Genomic DNA, 14,856 nt, shown 5'->3' on the forward strand with positions numbered 1-14,856 from the left:
ACGGTAAAACCCTATTATTTAACTCAATTAGAGGTGTAAAATAAGCTTATTTCCAAAAATGGGACAGTATCACTTTAAGTCCATGAATTAGGTTAACGTTAACAGCGTTTTTTTTTCATGTGCGTTTCACGGAGACAATGACCATGACACATTGGGACAATGTTAAACTTAGTGCAATGCAACAACCCTGTGCAGGATCCTCGATAACACTGCTCTGGGGTCTGCTGCACTTCCCACAAGGCAGAAAAACGTGATTCTATTCTATTCTGTTCTATGCTCTGGGCAGAGGAGCAGTGTTGTGTGTTGTTTGTGTTGTGTGCAGATTTGTTTTTTACATTTCATCGTGTCCCTTTACAAGCAGGTGTGCGTGTGTGTGTGTGTGTGTGTGTGTGTGTGTGTGTGTGTGTGTGTGTGTGTGCGTGCGTGCGTGCGTGCGTGCGTGCGTGCGTGCGTGTGTTTGGGGGAAAGGTGATGCAGTGAAAATAAACAGTTTCCTATCTGATGCTTCGGCAGCCTGATCATCAATTGAAGCACGCGGTCGCAGGACCAAGAGCACATGAATTATGAGTTAGAATAATGAGTTGGCATGTTAATAAACATGTACGCATACATCTTCATTCATCGCTGGAGAACAACCTTCTCATGATCGTGCATCTCTCGCTGGAGAGCAGCTGTCCGCACAGGCAGACCGATCATCGCAAAAATAAAGTATTCTTAGGTTCAAAAGGGTCTTCCAGAGGAAAAACTGTAAATAAACAACACATGAGTAAATAATGTAATTTACAGCTCGTATGAAATAAACATCATGTCAAGAAACACCCATTTTAAAACCCCAACAAAGAATGCACACCGTCTCTTATCATTACATCTAAGAAGCAGTGAAAACATGCAACTCGCTATCTGCCAGGTCTAACTAGAGCACACAAACAGACACACGCACGCACGCACGCACGCACGCACGCACACACACACACACACACACACACACACACACACACACACACAAACACACACACACATGAGTGATTCTAGTTTCCAGTGCGCTTTTAGGTCCATGGACTTTATTTGCCAATTCCATTAACTATTAACTGCTGTTAATATGGAGATTATTGGATGACTCCGATTACACTGTTGATGCTATCTCAAGGAGAGTTTGGGCCTGTTTGTGCTAGCTCACCCCCACTGAAGATGTGGCAGCCCCTGAAGTGCCACTGGCCCGAGCAAGACAAAGGACACTTTTGGGGTGGGGGGTTGCCGTATATAATCTCACTTCCTACCTCTGAAGGGCTCCAAATCTCTGTCTTTCTCTCCCTCTCTCCATCTTTCTTTCTCTCTCTCTGTCTATCTATCTTGGATAAACTGTATTGGATTTCACTGTACTTTCTGTAACCTACAATAGCCTTGAGTTAAATGTAATGCTACCTTGCAGTTGATAATTAAATTGTCATATAACTTTCATTCCTTTGCATCTCCTCATCTGTATCATGCCACTTGCCTTTCCTGTGTCTTAAGTTAACACTGCTTCTGTTTCAAATGCCCACTCCTTTCCGTCGTTGGTTAGAAATAAAGTGGAGGGAAAAGTTATTATACTTTTATACTGCAACCAATGATGTTTTGAACATCAACACACATTTATCTGTCATATAATACAAACAGTCAAGACATAACATTATTTCCCTCAACAAGAATGCATATTTAATACTGGTTTTGGGCGTTTTCATGCCGTCCTGTTTTCCAAATGTCAGATTCAGTCTTCATATTAGCATGTAAAGAAACTTGTTTTGCCCAAGATGATTGCAAATGTTGATTCACAGTTATCATCACAATATGACAAAACTAGACTATTGCGCATTCCATTATACATGGAATTTGCCATTTTGCGTGTGTCCACGAAAACTGTGTTAACCGTGTCACAGTATGAAAGCCCCTCCATGAAGCAGTAATGGTTTGGTCTTAGGCCATATGAATAACACCATGTGATGTCATATCCTCTTTGGCAGGATAGGGGAAGACTTTTTGGTAAGTTTTGAGCTCCATTCTTCCATAATCTAATCCATTCTTTTTCATGTTCTCATAGCGGGATAATTGCCTGTCAACTGTGTTATCAACATATTCATAAGAACCTGAATTAGAAATCACATGTAGAAAAATACAGATAAAGCACACACATACATGAATTGATTAAGGTGTTGTGGTGGAACTTCTGAGGTCTATAGTTAGCAAAAATTCCTAAAAATGTCTGAAATGTCAAGCTGTGTCACAGTCAATTGTGTTACGCATCAGCCATGACAGTTGAGGAGGAGTATATTTTTGCCAATTTATCTCCATATTGATAGACAAACAAACACAATAATTTGTGTTCTAGGGAGATGTGTTTGTCTGCTCTGTTTTTTCTCCTAAAAAAGTGCCGACTTGTTCCCCTGCACTGTTGACCGTAACACAGTTGAGTAACACGGTTGACTGTTTTGAAAGTGTTTTTGTGTTATTGATCTTTTATGTGTTGGAAAAATCCTATGAACAGGTAGGCCTAGTAGGGATTATCTCTGGAGAGGGAAGTCTTGTGTAAGGAGGGTGACTGAATTCAAATCAGACGTTACAGGGATTTATAATGAAAAAAGTGTCAGTCTGTATCACAAATCATAAAATCCTACTTATGAAGCTCAATAACCACATTTTCTATATCAGTTGCACAGATTAATGACAACATTATTGTTAAGGGACATGAGCACTTTCAAATGTATGTTGTTTCAACTGTGTAGTATTTTTATGTATGTTTGAAATGACATAATATGTGTCCATAACACTGTTGACAAAATAATCAAGCAAATGTTTACTTTCTTAAGAATATTTAACAAATGATTTAAGATTAAGCTTGGCCATGTTTGGAAACTTAAATGTATACACTATGGAAACATCTAGGTCATTATTTGAAAAAATACTGATAATTGACATTTTGCGTTTGCCAAAAGCGCACTCGAAACGTAGAATGACTCACATACTCAGGTGCATTTTTTGACATCCATGTTGTTCCTTGTTCAAGCTTAAATCTCATATATTGTTTACGTATGTGTTGCATGCACACCTAATGTCTCATCTTGGGCAGAGTGAAATGGAGGAAAGTGCAGACAAAGATTTATTTTCCATTATTTTTTAGCAAAATGTGGAAGTTGAGGTCATGGATTATTTTGATAATTGATTAGTCGGTAACACTTTATTCTAGGGTTACATCTATTAGCACTAATACATACAATGTGCCTGTATAAGTAACTTGTAAGGCATGTACAAAGCAAAATCAAACATTTGTTAGGCATGTATTCACAAATGTCTTGATCATGCACAATAAGGGACTTATTACCAATTTAACCTTAGTAAGGACTTAATAGGCCTTAGCGTTTGCTTAGTACATGCCTTACAAGTTACTTATGCAGGCATTAACATTGTATGTATTAGTGCTAATAGATGTATCCCTAAAATAAAGTGTTACCGATTAGTCTATGGTGGTCGTGTGGTGTGGAAAATAAGGTTGATTATAGTCTTTTGACTAGAATTAAATAGGCAATCATAGATTCTAAACTAGAGATTGATAGCCTGTAGCTCATAAGTTCAACTACACATCAGTGTGCCCTTCAAACAATGTTATTATCTTTTGTCAATCATTGGTTTTATGCAGACTGTTCACGTGAATCAGGCAGACTCTCTTGGTCTTGACTATTACTTTTCTTGGACGTCTAATGGTGGTCATGACTTCAGCCCTGTTACATTGACATAAGAGTTGTAGTTATACCATTCAGACACCAGAGTGTGCTACCTACACAGCAGTGTCTTTATTATCTGATTACTGTATATTTTCAGTATTAAGACTTTTCACTTATTGTCCATAAGGTTACACAGAACGATGAAGGATGGGATCAGACTGGGAATACACCTGCTATTTTTCTAACATATGAATGTGTACATGCTGGTAAACATACAGTAAAGTTACTTTTCCATACAGCAACATTGGCATTGAGCAACAGTATTTGCTTTAAAAAATAAACTTTTTTCTTGAATCATTGTGGCTTGCATTGTTTTCAGGTTCTCCCACCTCCATGACAGACCACACAGGAGTTTTGTAAGGAGTAGGCCTACATAAAAAAAACCTAGTGTGTTTTCTTAATGCAGTTAGCTCAGGCTATTCTTTCTGTTAAAGTCTGACTTGCCAGTCTACTGTTTTGCATGTTTTTATGGGCATTTCTCTCCATTCCTCATCCTCCTTCATCAATGTCATCGCATCACATGGGTGATGTCCTTTGCTGTCCTGGACAAAGTACTCTTTATTGTCCTTTAAAAACATGTTGACATATGTATGTTGCAAATTTATTGCACAGTAAATACAAAACTTAAGAGTTGATCTAACACCTTAAAGAGTGTATTTGGTCCCAGCAGAGCTCTCTTTAGGTGTTGAGTTAACATGGCATTGTTTACTGCGTGTTCACAAGCATGGCACATCACATCAATTCATGTTATAAGATTATATAAATAAATGTGCTCACCTTCTGCCTGTCAGGAACATCTTGTTCTTCCCAGTAGGCCTACAGATAGTCAACATATCAACAGCCAGGGTGTGATTTGTAGGGGGGGATGGGGGGATTGTTCCCCCTTCTGGTTTTGATATTGCCACTTTTTATACATAATTTTAATCACAGTTTAATGTAATTCCGGTGATATTGGTTAAAATCTGAAACACATCCCCCCTTTCCGACAAATCGCACCCTGTCAACAGCTGTGAGTCTCAAACTAGTTGCATCCAGCTACAAAGCTATTTTTATCGAAGTATTTCTCGGCCACTGGAAATAATAAAAGAAAAAAAAAAGAGAAATAATATTAATAATATCAATAGTAATAAATTATAATAATAACCCAAGCTACAATAATATAGTTATAATGTAATTACAATAATATAATGTAGTTACAAGAAATTTGACAAAGTAATATGTCTAAATCAGGACACATTTGGGCAATACGGCTTTGTCACAAGATAAAGAAGGTGTGTAATGAAGAGCTTCAGTCTTAATTCAATTTTAACAAAATGTGTGGCTGCAATTTTCCTTTGTAGGGCTGTATAATAGGCCCTTACTGGGGGTCTGGAGAACTAGCCTACTGAAAGATGGCTTATCTTGCATATGGATGCCACTCCACCTTTTACGTGGCAAAATTTCAAGTTAAAGTCCAGATAGATTTAGGCATACAGTGCATTTAAATGAGTTACACGCTGGACCCAAAACTGTAATTTTGTACATTTGGTCATTTTGGTGCTGTTAACAGATGTTTTGTGCCATCGTAAATTCTGTCCTCTAACACAAGAAGCTCTGAGCATGTTTTCAGTGTGTGGTGGTTCACACGGTGGTGGCATTAACACCCAATTCCAGTTGATGAAGGCCATCACAAACATGTTCTCCATTGGCCCTTAGCGGAGGTGAAAGGAACTCGGTATATCTTTTAAACTTCCTAAGAAAGCTTTCATTTAAAGCACTTAGCCTGGTGTGACCTAATTTTGCCTTTTTTAATGCACCCCATCTTCTCAGCTGATTTGTGAAATAGATAACCACAAGAGATGGAGAGAGCGTTTTAATGACTGACTGAGCTTTCATAATCTTCAACACCACGTTAATTCATTTCAGTAGCAGCAAATTACTTGACAAAGGTTAAATGCATACACAGTCAAGACATCTCTTCCTTCCATTTTCAGAATGCTTGTTGTAAAACCATGCACACCAGTGCAGTGTAGTAACATGGAAAGTTAAGTCTGGCACAGCACAGACTAGTTGAGAAATCTGAGCACTGTGGGTGGGACTCTGTTGAGGTTTAAACACCTTCTTCCAACAATCAGAGAAACAGTGACTAGCCTGCCCCAATAAGGGCAGAAAACAACCCTGTGATGCAATTGGAGGACAAGTTTGCTGTCCTTTTGTGTACAACATCAAATGGTGCAGTACGAGACCCAGTGTAGAACACGTATGACATGAGTGGGGGAGGGGATGGTGTTAGCTGACTACTACAAGTGTATTAATGATCCACTCCATCGCTATAGACTGACAAAAAATGTGCAAAAGTGAAGTTGCCTTCTTTTACATTTGTTTGGCCCTGTCAAATAATGCATACGTTAATATTTGATAATTAATATTATCAACAGTGTTTGGTTGAGGGCTCCAATTTCGCTGTTGACTGTCATGGAAGATGGGTTGGGGGTTGGGGGAGCTTTGGAGTTTTGTAGGCTACTGTTAGGCGACAGCCTCCTACTTATGAGTCACATTGAATGAAGAGTATTGCGTACACGGACCTGAAGGCCGGGGTGCTTCTGATGCAAGGACTCGTGACAGCCCAACATGTCAACAAGCACACCACACCTTGCCCCCACTTAATCCCATAAGGTCTGGTTGTGCTGACACCTGTCAGAAGGTTTGGTTGTTCTGATATGTGTCAGATCAGTCATGTTGTGTTGCGCTTACTCATACGCTTTTATTCTTAACAGAGTGTCCAAGGACTTCAGTTCTGTAAATAGAACCGTTAACCTGACACTTAACATGTAGGGGCAGCAGGCCCTGCCATGACCAACCGATAGGGGTGTAAATAATAATCGGGTAACACTTCCAAATAAGGGGCCATAATTAACAGTAAAGTAGCTACAACCTAATACTTAAGTAAGGGTTAATAATCATTACTTAATGCCACATTAGACACATATTAATTGTTATTAATGCATTAGTAAGCAGTTACTTAGCTATTAGATAACTATTACCTTGTGTTACAAGTTAATAGCATATTATTATTTAACTAATAGATAAGTAAGGGCACAGTTAATAGTTAAGTAGCTATCAGGTCATACTCAACTAAGGACCAAAATTAACACTTACTTAATACAAAAGTAAGGCATAACTAATGGTTAATTAATACATAAATATTGGGTTTTGGGACCCTTATATTAGAGTTGGCTGGGGATAACTAATGGTTAATTAATAGATAGATATTGGTGTTTGGGACCCTCATATTAGAGTTGGCTGCAGATAACTAATGGTTAATTAATCGATATATATTGGTGTTTGGGACCCTTATAATAGCGTTGGCTGAGCATACCTAATAGTTAAGTAATTAATCTACTGTGACATCTAGTTTTCACTCATTCAAATCACTGTAATAGTGGCAACAGGAGCCATTATATAGCTAGAATTGGACGTACACTTCTCAATGATGGTGGGGTGATGAGATGTAATTTTTTCATGTACCACTTATTAATTTTAATGGTAAAAACCCTACAATAAATGCAGAACATTATGAAGAGTAATAGTTTTGAAGCGAAACTAAACCATTCCTTTGTGATAATAAAGTTAATGTTTGAGAATATTAGCTCCAAGAAGTGCAGTGCATGATGGGTACACAATCTACAGACAACAATATATCTATTTAATCATTAGATATGCCTTGCTTTTGTATTACGTAAGTAAGTGTTAATTAAGGTCCTTAGTTAAGTATGACCTAATAGCTACTTAACTATTAACTGTACCCTTACTTATCTATTAGTTAAATAATTACATGCTATGAACTTGTGACACATAGTAATAGTTATCTAATAGTTAAGTAACTCCTTACTAATGTTTAACATGGGAATTAATAACAATTTATATGTGTCTAATGTAAGTAGTGATTATTAACCCTTACTAAAGTATTAGGTTATAGCTAATTTGCTGTTAATTATGGCCCCTTACATATGGCCCCTTACCATGTGTCTCAAGTTCATAGCATATAATTATTTAACTAATAGATAAGTAAGGGTACAATTAATAGTTAAGTAGCTATTAGGTCATACTTAACTAAGGACCTAAATTAACACTTACTTAATACAAAAGCAAGGCACATCTCATGATTAAATAATACCGAAATATTGTTGTCTGTAGATTGCGTACCCATCATGCACTGCTCTTCTTGGAGCTAATATTTTCAAACATTAACCTAATTATCACAAAGGAATGGTTTAGTGTCGCTTCAAAACTATTACTCTTCATAATGTTCTGCATTTATTGTAGGGTTTTTACCATTGAAACTAATAAGTGGTACATGAAAAAAATACATCTCATCACCCCACCATCATTGAGAAGTGTACATCCAATCCTTGCTATATAATGGCTCCTGTTGCCACTATTACAGTGATTTGAATGAGCGAAAACTAGATGTCACAGTAGATTAATTACTTAACTATTAGGTATGCTCAGCCAACTCTATTATAAGGGTCCCAAACACCAATATCTATCGATAAATGAACCATTAGTTATCCGCAGCCAACTCTAATATAACAGATGTTATTATTATAACAAATGTAGGCTATGGAGCAGTCACACCAGGACAGAGAAAGCGATATAAAACATGAATTAGGGGGTACTCATAGCACAACAAAGAGGTTTAGGGGACACCACAGTACATAAGACACAAAAGGTTGGGAAACACTGGCCTACAGCTTACCTATTGCAGCGCTCCCGTGTGAGCTTGGACGTCCAAAATGTCCGAATCGCCGTTATCAGTCCGGCTTTATTTATTAAGGATTTATTTTTAGGCATAGTTTGATTTTTTGAACGCCTTTTTATTGATCTATGTTTTTATTGCTATTTGTAACATCACAACAAATAAACATTCAAACTTTTGAAACAATATCCATACTCTGCCTTGCATCTCTTGTGTGTGTGTGTGTGTGTGTGTGTGTGTGTGTGTGTGTGTGTGTGTGTGTGTGTGTGTGTGTGTGTGTGTGTGTGTGTGTGTGCGCGCGCGCGCGCTCGTGAAAAAAAAACTCTTGGCCGCAAACTGTTAAACTCACACGGCTTGGAGGGGCGCTTACATAAATTTCAACTGACTACAGTCTTCAACTGTGTGACGCTATGAATGTTTGTCTGTGGGGGAGGGGGTGATTAAACCCCTACACGCACGCAAAAGAGCTCGTGGTGTGACAGGTTATCCAGCCTCCGAAGAAGGAGTCATAGTTCACAAGTGTCCACAAGCACTAATAATAATAATAATAATAATAAAAAAAACCCGTCTTTTTTATTTTATTTAATTGTAGGTAGGCCTATGCAAACTGGATTGGGAGATGGTGAATGAAAGACAGAAAAAAGTCGAGTTTAAATTCACATGGTGGTCTTGTTTAGGGCTCACACTTATGTTGTTGTGTTATTATCAAATGCCCTATCAAATGCCCAATGCTAAATAAAACATGCAATTTGCTGACTGTATTTCTACTACTACTAAAACTTGGGGATGGACAAGCACGGAAGCACAAACACAGGCAGACGCTTGGAGGGGCGCTTACATAGATGTCAACTAACTACAGTCTTCAACTGTGTGACGGAGTGAATGTTTGTCTGTGGGGGAGGGGGTGATTAAACCCCCACACGCACACAAAAGAGCTCTCTCTCTCTCCAACAACACAAGAGGGAGTATTCGCATTGGACGCACTTGTTTAGTCCCTCACAATGTGTAGGGCCTATGCTTGGTTGCCATATTAAAATCAGGTTTTAAGAAGAGCACACACAATCGAATCGAAAGTAGCCTATAGCCAAATATTTTAATTAAATTCGGGCGGTTGGTTGAATCATTCAAATAGCCTAATTAAAAATAGCCTATATAGTAGCCTAGCCTATATAGGCTTACCACCAACAAAAATTATGAAATAATGAAAACAAATTATACTCTGTAGCCGCCTTAACAATAGAAGTAATTAGGCCTATTAATGAATTTCACACTTATCTTAACACTTATCATACTGTCACAGGTGGGATGTGCGCGTTTGACAGCGGCACCCCCACTTAATACCAACTACCCCGAGGAGCATTGTACACATCAGGAAACACCAAGACAACAAAGTCATTTAAATCAAGTATTTATTTTCTATTTGGAGACATAGTTCTGTATGCATGTGTGTGTGTGTGTGCGCGCGCGTGTGTGGATGTGTAACCAGTTCTCTGTCCGCGGGGTCCTTAATGGTCCAATGTCTCTGATCAGCACCTCAAACCTCTCACTCGGTCCGTGCGCATCGTAGCCTCCGACAGGTTGGGCAGGGCCACCTGGCTCGTCTGGGCACGCGGAGGCGGATCAGCTGGTGGAGATAGGAGAAGGGTAAACAGGCTTCCAGTCTCTGAATTCGTATGAATAACGCACAGGGGGATGCTAACTCCCATCACCAATTGTGAATAAAATAGGCCTACACAGCACGAGTAACTAAGCTACTTATTTAAAGGAGCACACGTGAGCAGCACAGCAACCAACACAGCACACATAAAACGATGGTGTAGGGGTGGCCATCCTCGCTGCGCAAAAAGTCTTTTCCGATCGTGCATTCGCTGGGTCCGGGAGTGAGTGAGTGACAGACAGAGCGGGCCAGGGGCAGCGCACACAGCGGGGAGGAGGCTTCAAGGTGAAGGCTATGGTGACCAGGCGTGGCACTTAACTTCGGTGGTGAGCGTCCTCCACCACCAGCTTTCCAACGCAACCTCTTCGTGACTCTGGCCGCAAACCTCGTTCAGGCAATATGCCGTCCGCGCCATTCGTAGTCGTCTGTTGCTTGTGTCGTCCAAAGGACCGAACGCATGCCCCATCTTCTCCTGGCCCCATCCGGATACCGGCGTGCAGCTCACCCCCCTCCCAAGGCTGCCCCCCGGCCGCGGTAGTCTCTCCGACCCTTCTCTCGTGCGGTAGCTGTGCGTCTCGTCCTCCTCCGGATCCTCCTCGCCATCTTGCCACCTGCATTCAAAAAGCCCATACCCACCCCGTACACCCAATCACCTTTCTCCCTCTTCCCATTGGCACCTGCAAACATTTGCAATCAGTGAGAATAACAGTTAGTCCAAGTTTGTCACCCCCGTGACAATACGACTGCTGTGTTTTTTTTTGTTTTTTTTTTAAAGGCAGTGCACAGCCTTTTGTGACACGTCGTGGTGTGACAGGTTATCCAGCCTCCAAAGAAGCAGTCATAAGTGTTCACAATCCGTTCCTGGCATGAATGCAGAATAATAAAAACAAAACACCGTCGACTGGCGGTCTTGTTTAGGGCTCGCGCGTGTGTTATTATCAAATGCCCAATGTTACGTGCAACACAATGTCGTCGATCTCTCTCATGCTGGCGTTACGGGACACACTTAATTACAATGGTGTTCCTGTCTGATTGAGTCGGTTGTAATTGTCTTTACCGGTTCAAATTGTAGTAGGTATGCAAACTCTGTATCCTGAGGATACCCGTTCCTGGCTTGAATAGTGCTGAAATAAGTTAGAGACGGATTGGGAGACGGTGAATGCAAGACAGAAAAAAAGTCGAGTTTAAATTCACATTGTGGTCTTGTTTAGGGCTCACACTTGTGTTATTATCAAATGTCCTATCAAATGCCCAATGCTAAATAAAACATGCAATTTGCTGACTGTATTTCTACTACTACTAAAACTGGGGGACGGGCAAGGACGGAAGCACAAACAGACCACAGACACAGGCAGACGCTGCTCTGCAAAAGCGGTGCTATACTGCCCCCCGCATTCCGAATGGCCACAGGGTGTAATGATCACGGTACGCCGCCGCGGCCCGGCACGGTAATGAGCAGATTGAAGTTACACCATCTGTAAGGGTCCCAAACACCAATATCTATCTATTAATTAACCATTAGTTATCCTCAGCCAACTCTAATATAAGGGTCCCAAAACCCAATATTTATGTATTAATTAACCATTAGTTATGCCCTACTTTTGTATTAAGTAAGTGTTAATTTTGGTCCTTAGTTAAGTATGACCTGATAGCTACTTAACTATTAACTGTGCCCTTACTTATCTATTAGTTAAATAATAATATGCTACTAACTTGTAACACAAGGTAATAGTTATCTAATAGTTAAGTAACTGCTTATTAATGTTCAGCCTATGCAACAATTAATATGTATCTAATGTGGCATTAAGTAATGATTATGAACCCTTACTTAAGTATTAGGTTGTAGCTACTTTACTGTTAATTATGGCCCCTTATTTGGAAGTGTTACCAATAATCGATTTATATCGATGCATCGATCCTACAGCCCGTGATTCAATTAATCGATTCGTAAGAGAATCGATTGATCATTATTAATCGTTATTAATCGATTCATCGAATTTTGTTATTATTTCACTCATTTTGTGAGCCATTTTATTTTGCTCATGCATTAATAGTAATACTGACTGTTATAAAGATGTTCCTCAAATAAAATGCATGCAGACATTTCAGCTTTTGTTCATTTATTTAACATGTCACACATAAGCCAAGTCTGTAAAGTGAAAAAAATATGAACCATTGATTTGAATCCAGCATTCTTAAGTATTGAAAATAATCGAATCGCTGGCCTTAGAAATCGATATTGAATCGAATCGCCACAAAGGCTCTGGTGTACACCCCTACCATCTGGTGGGGCGCTCGCCTGCCATGCAGCTGACCCGGGTTCGATCCCGGCCCTGGTTCTTTGCCGACCCCTCCCTGTCTTTCTCCCAGTTCGCTTCCTGTCCACCTCTCACGCTGTCCTATCAAATTAAGTCAGAAAAAGACCCCAAAAAACCTTTAAAAAACCCAAAAAAACATGTAGCTGCAGCTGTAGCCTAATCATTAGGCTCTAATGGTTAGGGAGGTGGACTTCAGATCAGAGGGTTGCAGGTTTGAATCCCGCCCTTACCTCTCCCTACACATTCATGGCCGAAGTGATATTGAGCAAGTCGTCTAACGTCACATTGCTCCAGGGACTGTAACCAATACCCTGTAAAATAGCTGTAAATCGTTTTGGATAAAATGTTGGGTAAGTGTAATGTCATGTAATGTAATGTAAGCCATTAAAGATGTCCTGAACTCATGAAAGTGAAACTGTTGACTTTTCTGTAGCAATCTTTTCTATACAGCCCCAATGATATGCTGAAAACAAACAAGACTTAGCAGATAGATAGAAGATACCTTTTAATATGCTTCCTCTTCATACAATCACAGGTCAGCAAACGCTCAGTTCCGCCGGAATTAATAAAATTCGACACCTCTAAACAAATAAGACATGTAAACATAATACATATAAAACTTCATACTTAACATAGTCTAGTTAAAGTTATTGTAAACATTTGGCACTTTGTTCGTTATATTTAAAGGACCAGTTCAGTCAATTTCAATATGCTGTTGTATTGCTCACGCTACCCTTGACATGTCAGTACCCGGTGATGCCACATTTTTCGGCTCAGCCCTTTCCGAGATATGAGCTATTCTAATGGGGGCAGCGTTTGTTTACATTTTTTTTAATTAACATAGGCAAACTACAAATATTTTCCCAAAAGGTACCGCTGTTTGCCAGTTGTCTGCTGATGTTGTATAACCTTTTGGATGTTTTTGGGAATGAATAAAAATGTTTTTTTTTTAATGTAAACAAAGCGCTGCCCCCATTACAATGACCAGGATCTCGGAAAAGGCTGAAGAAGAAAAAAAAAGCCTCAGGTATTGACAAGTCCAGGGTAGTGTGAGCATTACAACTGCATGTTGAAATTGACTGAACTTATCCTTTAATTTGTCTTCTGTATCCTATAAACATATTTACGTAGTCTACATGAACACCATGCCCATCGTCCAAATTATATACAAGGTATTCAACCAAAAACAATGTCTTGCTGAGAAGGCTAACTATGTCTAGGGCTAAGATGTATGTAAAGTAGTTTGCATGTGAGAAATGAACTTGATGCAAACCATTTTCATGCATGGCACATCGTACGGTTTTCTCACTACAACAATTTGAAAGAGCAGCTATTGTTCGGTCATTATACTGCAGACAACCAAAAAAGACAGAAAAAAGATTATACTGCACTCTAGCAAACCAGCAACGAGTCCTACTGGTACGAGCACCCACATGAAAAAGATATATATAAAAAACGTACAAGGCTATTCAAGTTTTGTAGAATCTTATAGAAGAAATGGGCCACTTTCACACTATGGGCCATAAGTCAGCACATATTCACATTCCATGGACAATTTTTACAGGTCTCAGCATACGGAAAATATGTCTGTCTTACTTGTGTCTAAGGAAAATAAGTAATGGTACACTTTTATAGCATGTGCTTCATAAGAATATTATAGTCCATATATGAACCCTTTTGTAAGTTATTTATATGTATTATCTTTTTCATATGATAATTTGTGGTCAATAATGACAAAAAAAACTAATAGTCAAGATGATTCTTCCTTAGGAGATAAATTACCGGGTTGCTGAATTTTTTGATCCACGATATCAAAAACAGATTACTGTATATTCTGCATGCCACTGTTTCACATGGTCCTCTTTTACTGTTGTTTTTTTTTCATTCAAATTTACTATAGAAGTCAGTCAAAGTGTAACAAACAAGAAACCTCTTCAGACAACAGCACAACCACCAAAAAATAAATAAAAAGTGTACAGTATGTGTCCCTTGAGAACACGTCGGAACAAATGATATTGTCATAGATGACATTTTAGAACATAAAAAGGTCAAACTGGCTGTCTTGAGCTGGAATAGCATAAAAAGCCTTGTGTATTATGTACTAGTATAGCTGGACCTGCAGCCGAAGGATCACAGGATCAATTCCTGACACATATACTGTTTTCAGGCGGACCAGAAGGGGGCCAGTGCCCATGCCCACACCAGTTATGTTCAGTACAGTGCTTACCTGTGAACCACCCAGGTTTATACCAAACTTTTCTGCACGTGACTGTGTGTTACCCGATTTAACCTGCTGACATCCACATTGTTGCCATGGTTCACAGAGAAAAAAAACAAGTATTTTTCGGTTCGCAATGCGAACCAACTTTCCGGTTTCTGCTGTGTGAA

Source organism: Engraulis encrasicolus, chromosome 6 (assembly GCF_034702125.1).
Source record: "Engraulis encrasicolus isolate BLACKSEA-1 chromosome 6, IST_EnEncr_1.0, whole genome shotgun sequence".
Lineage (NCBI taxonomy): Eukaryota > Metazoa > Chordata > Actinopteri > Clupeiformes > Engraulidae > Engraulis > Engraulis encrasicolus.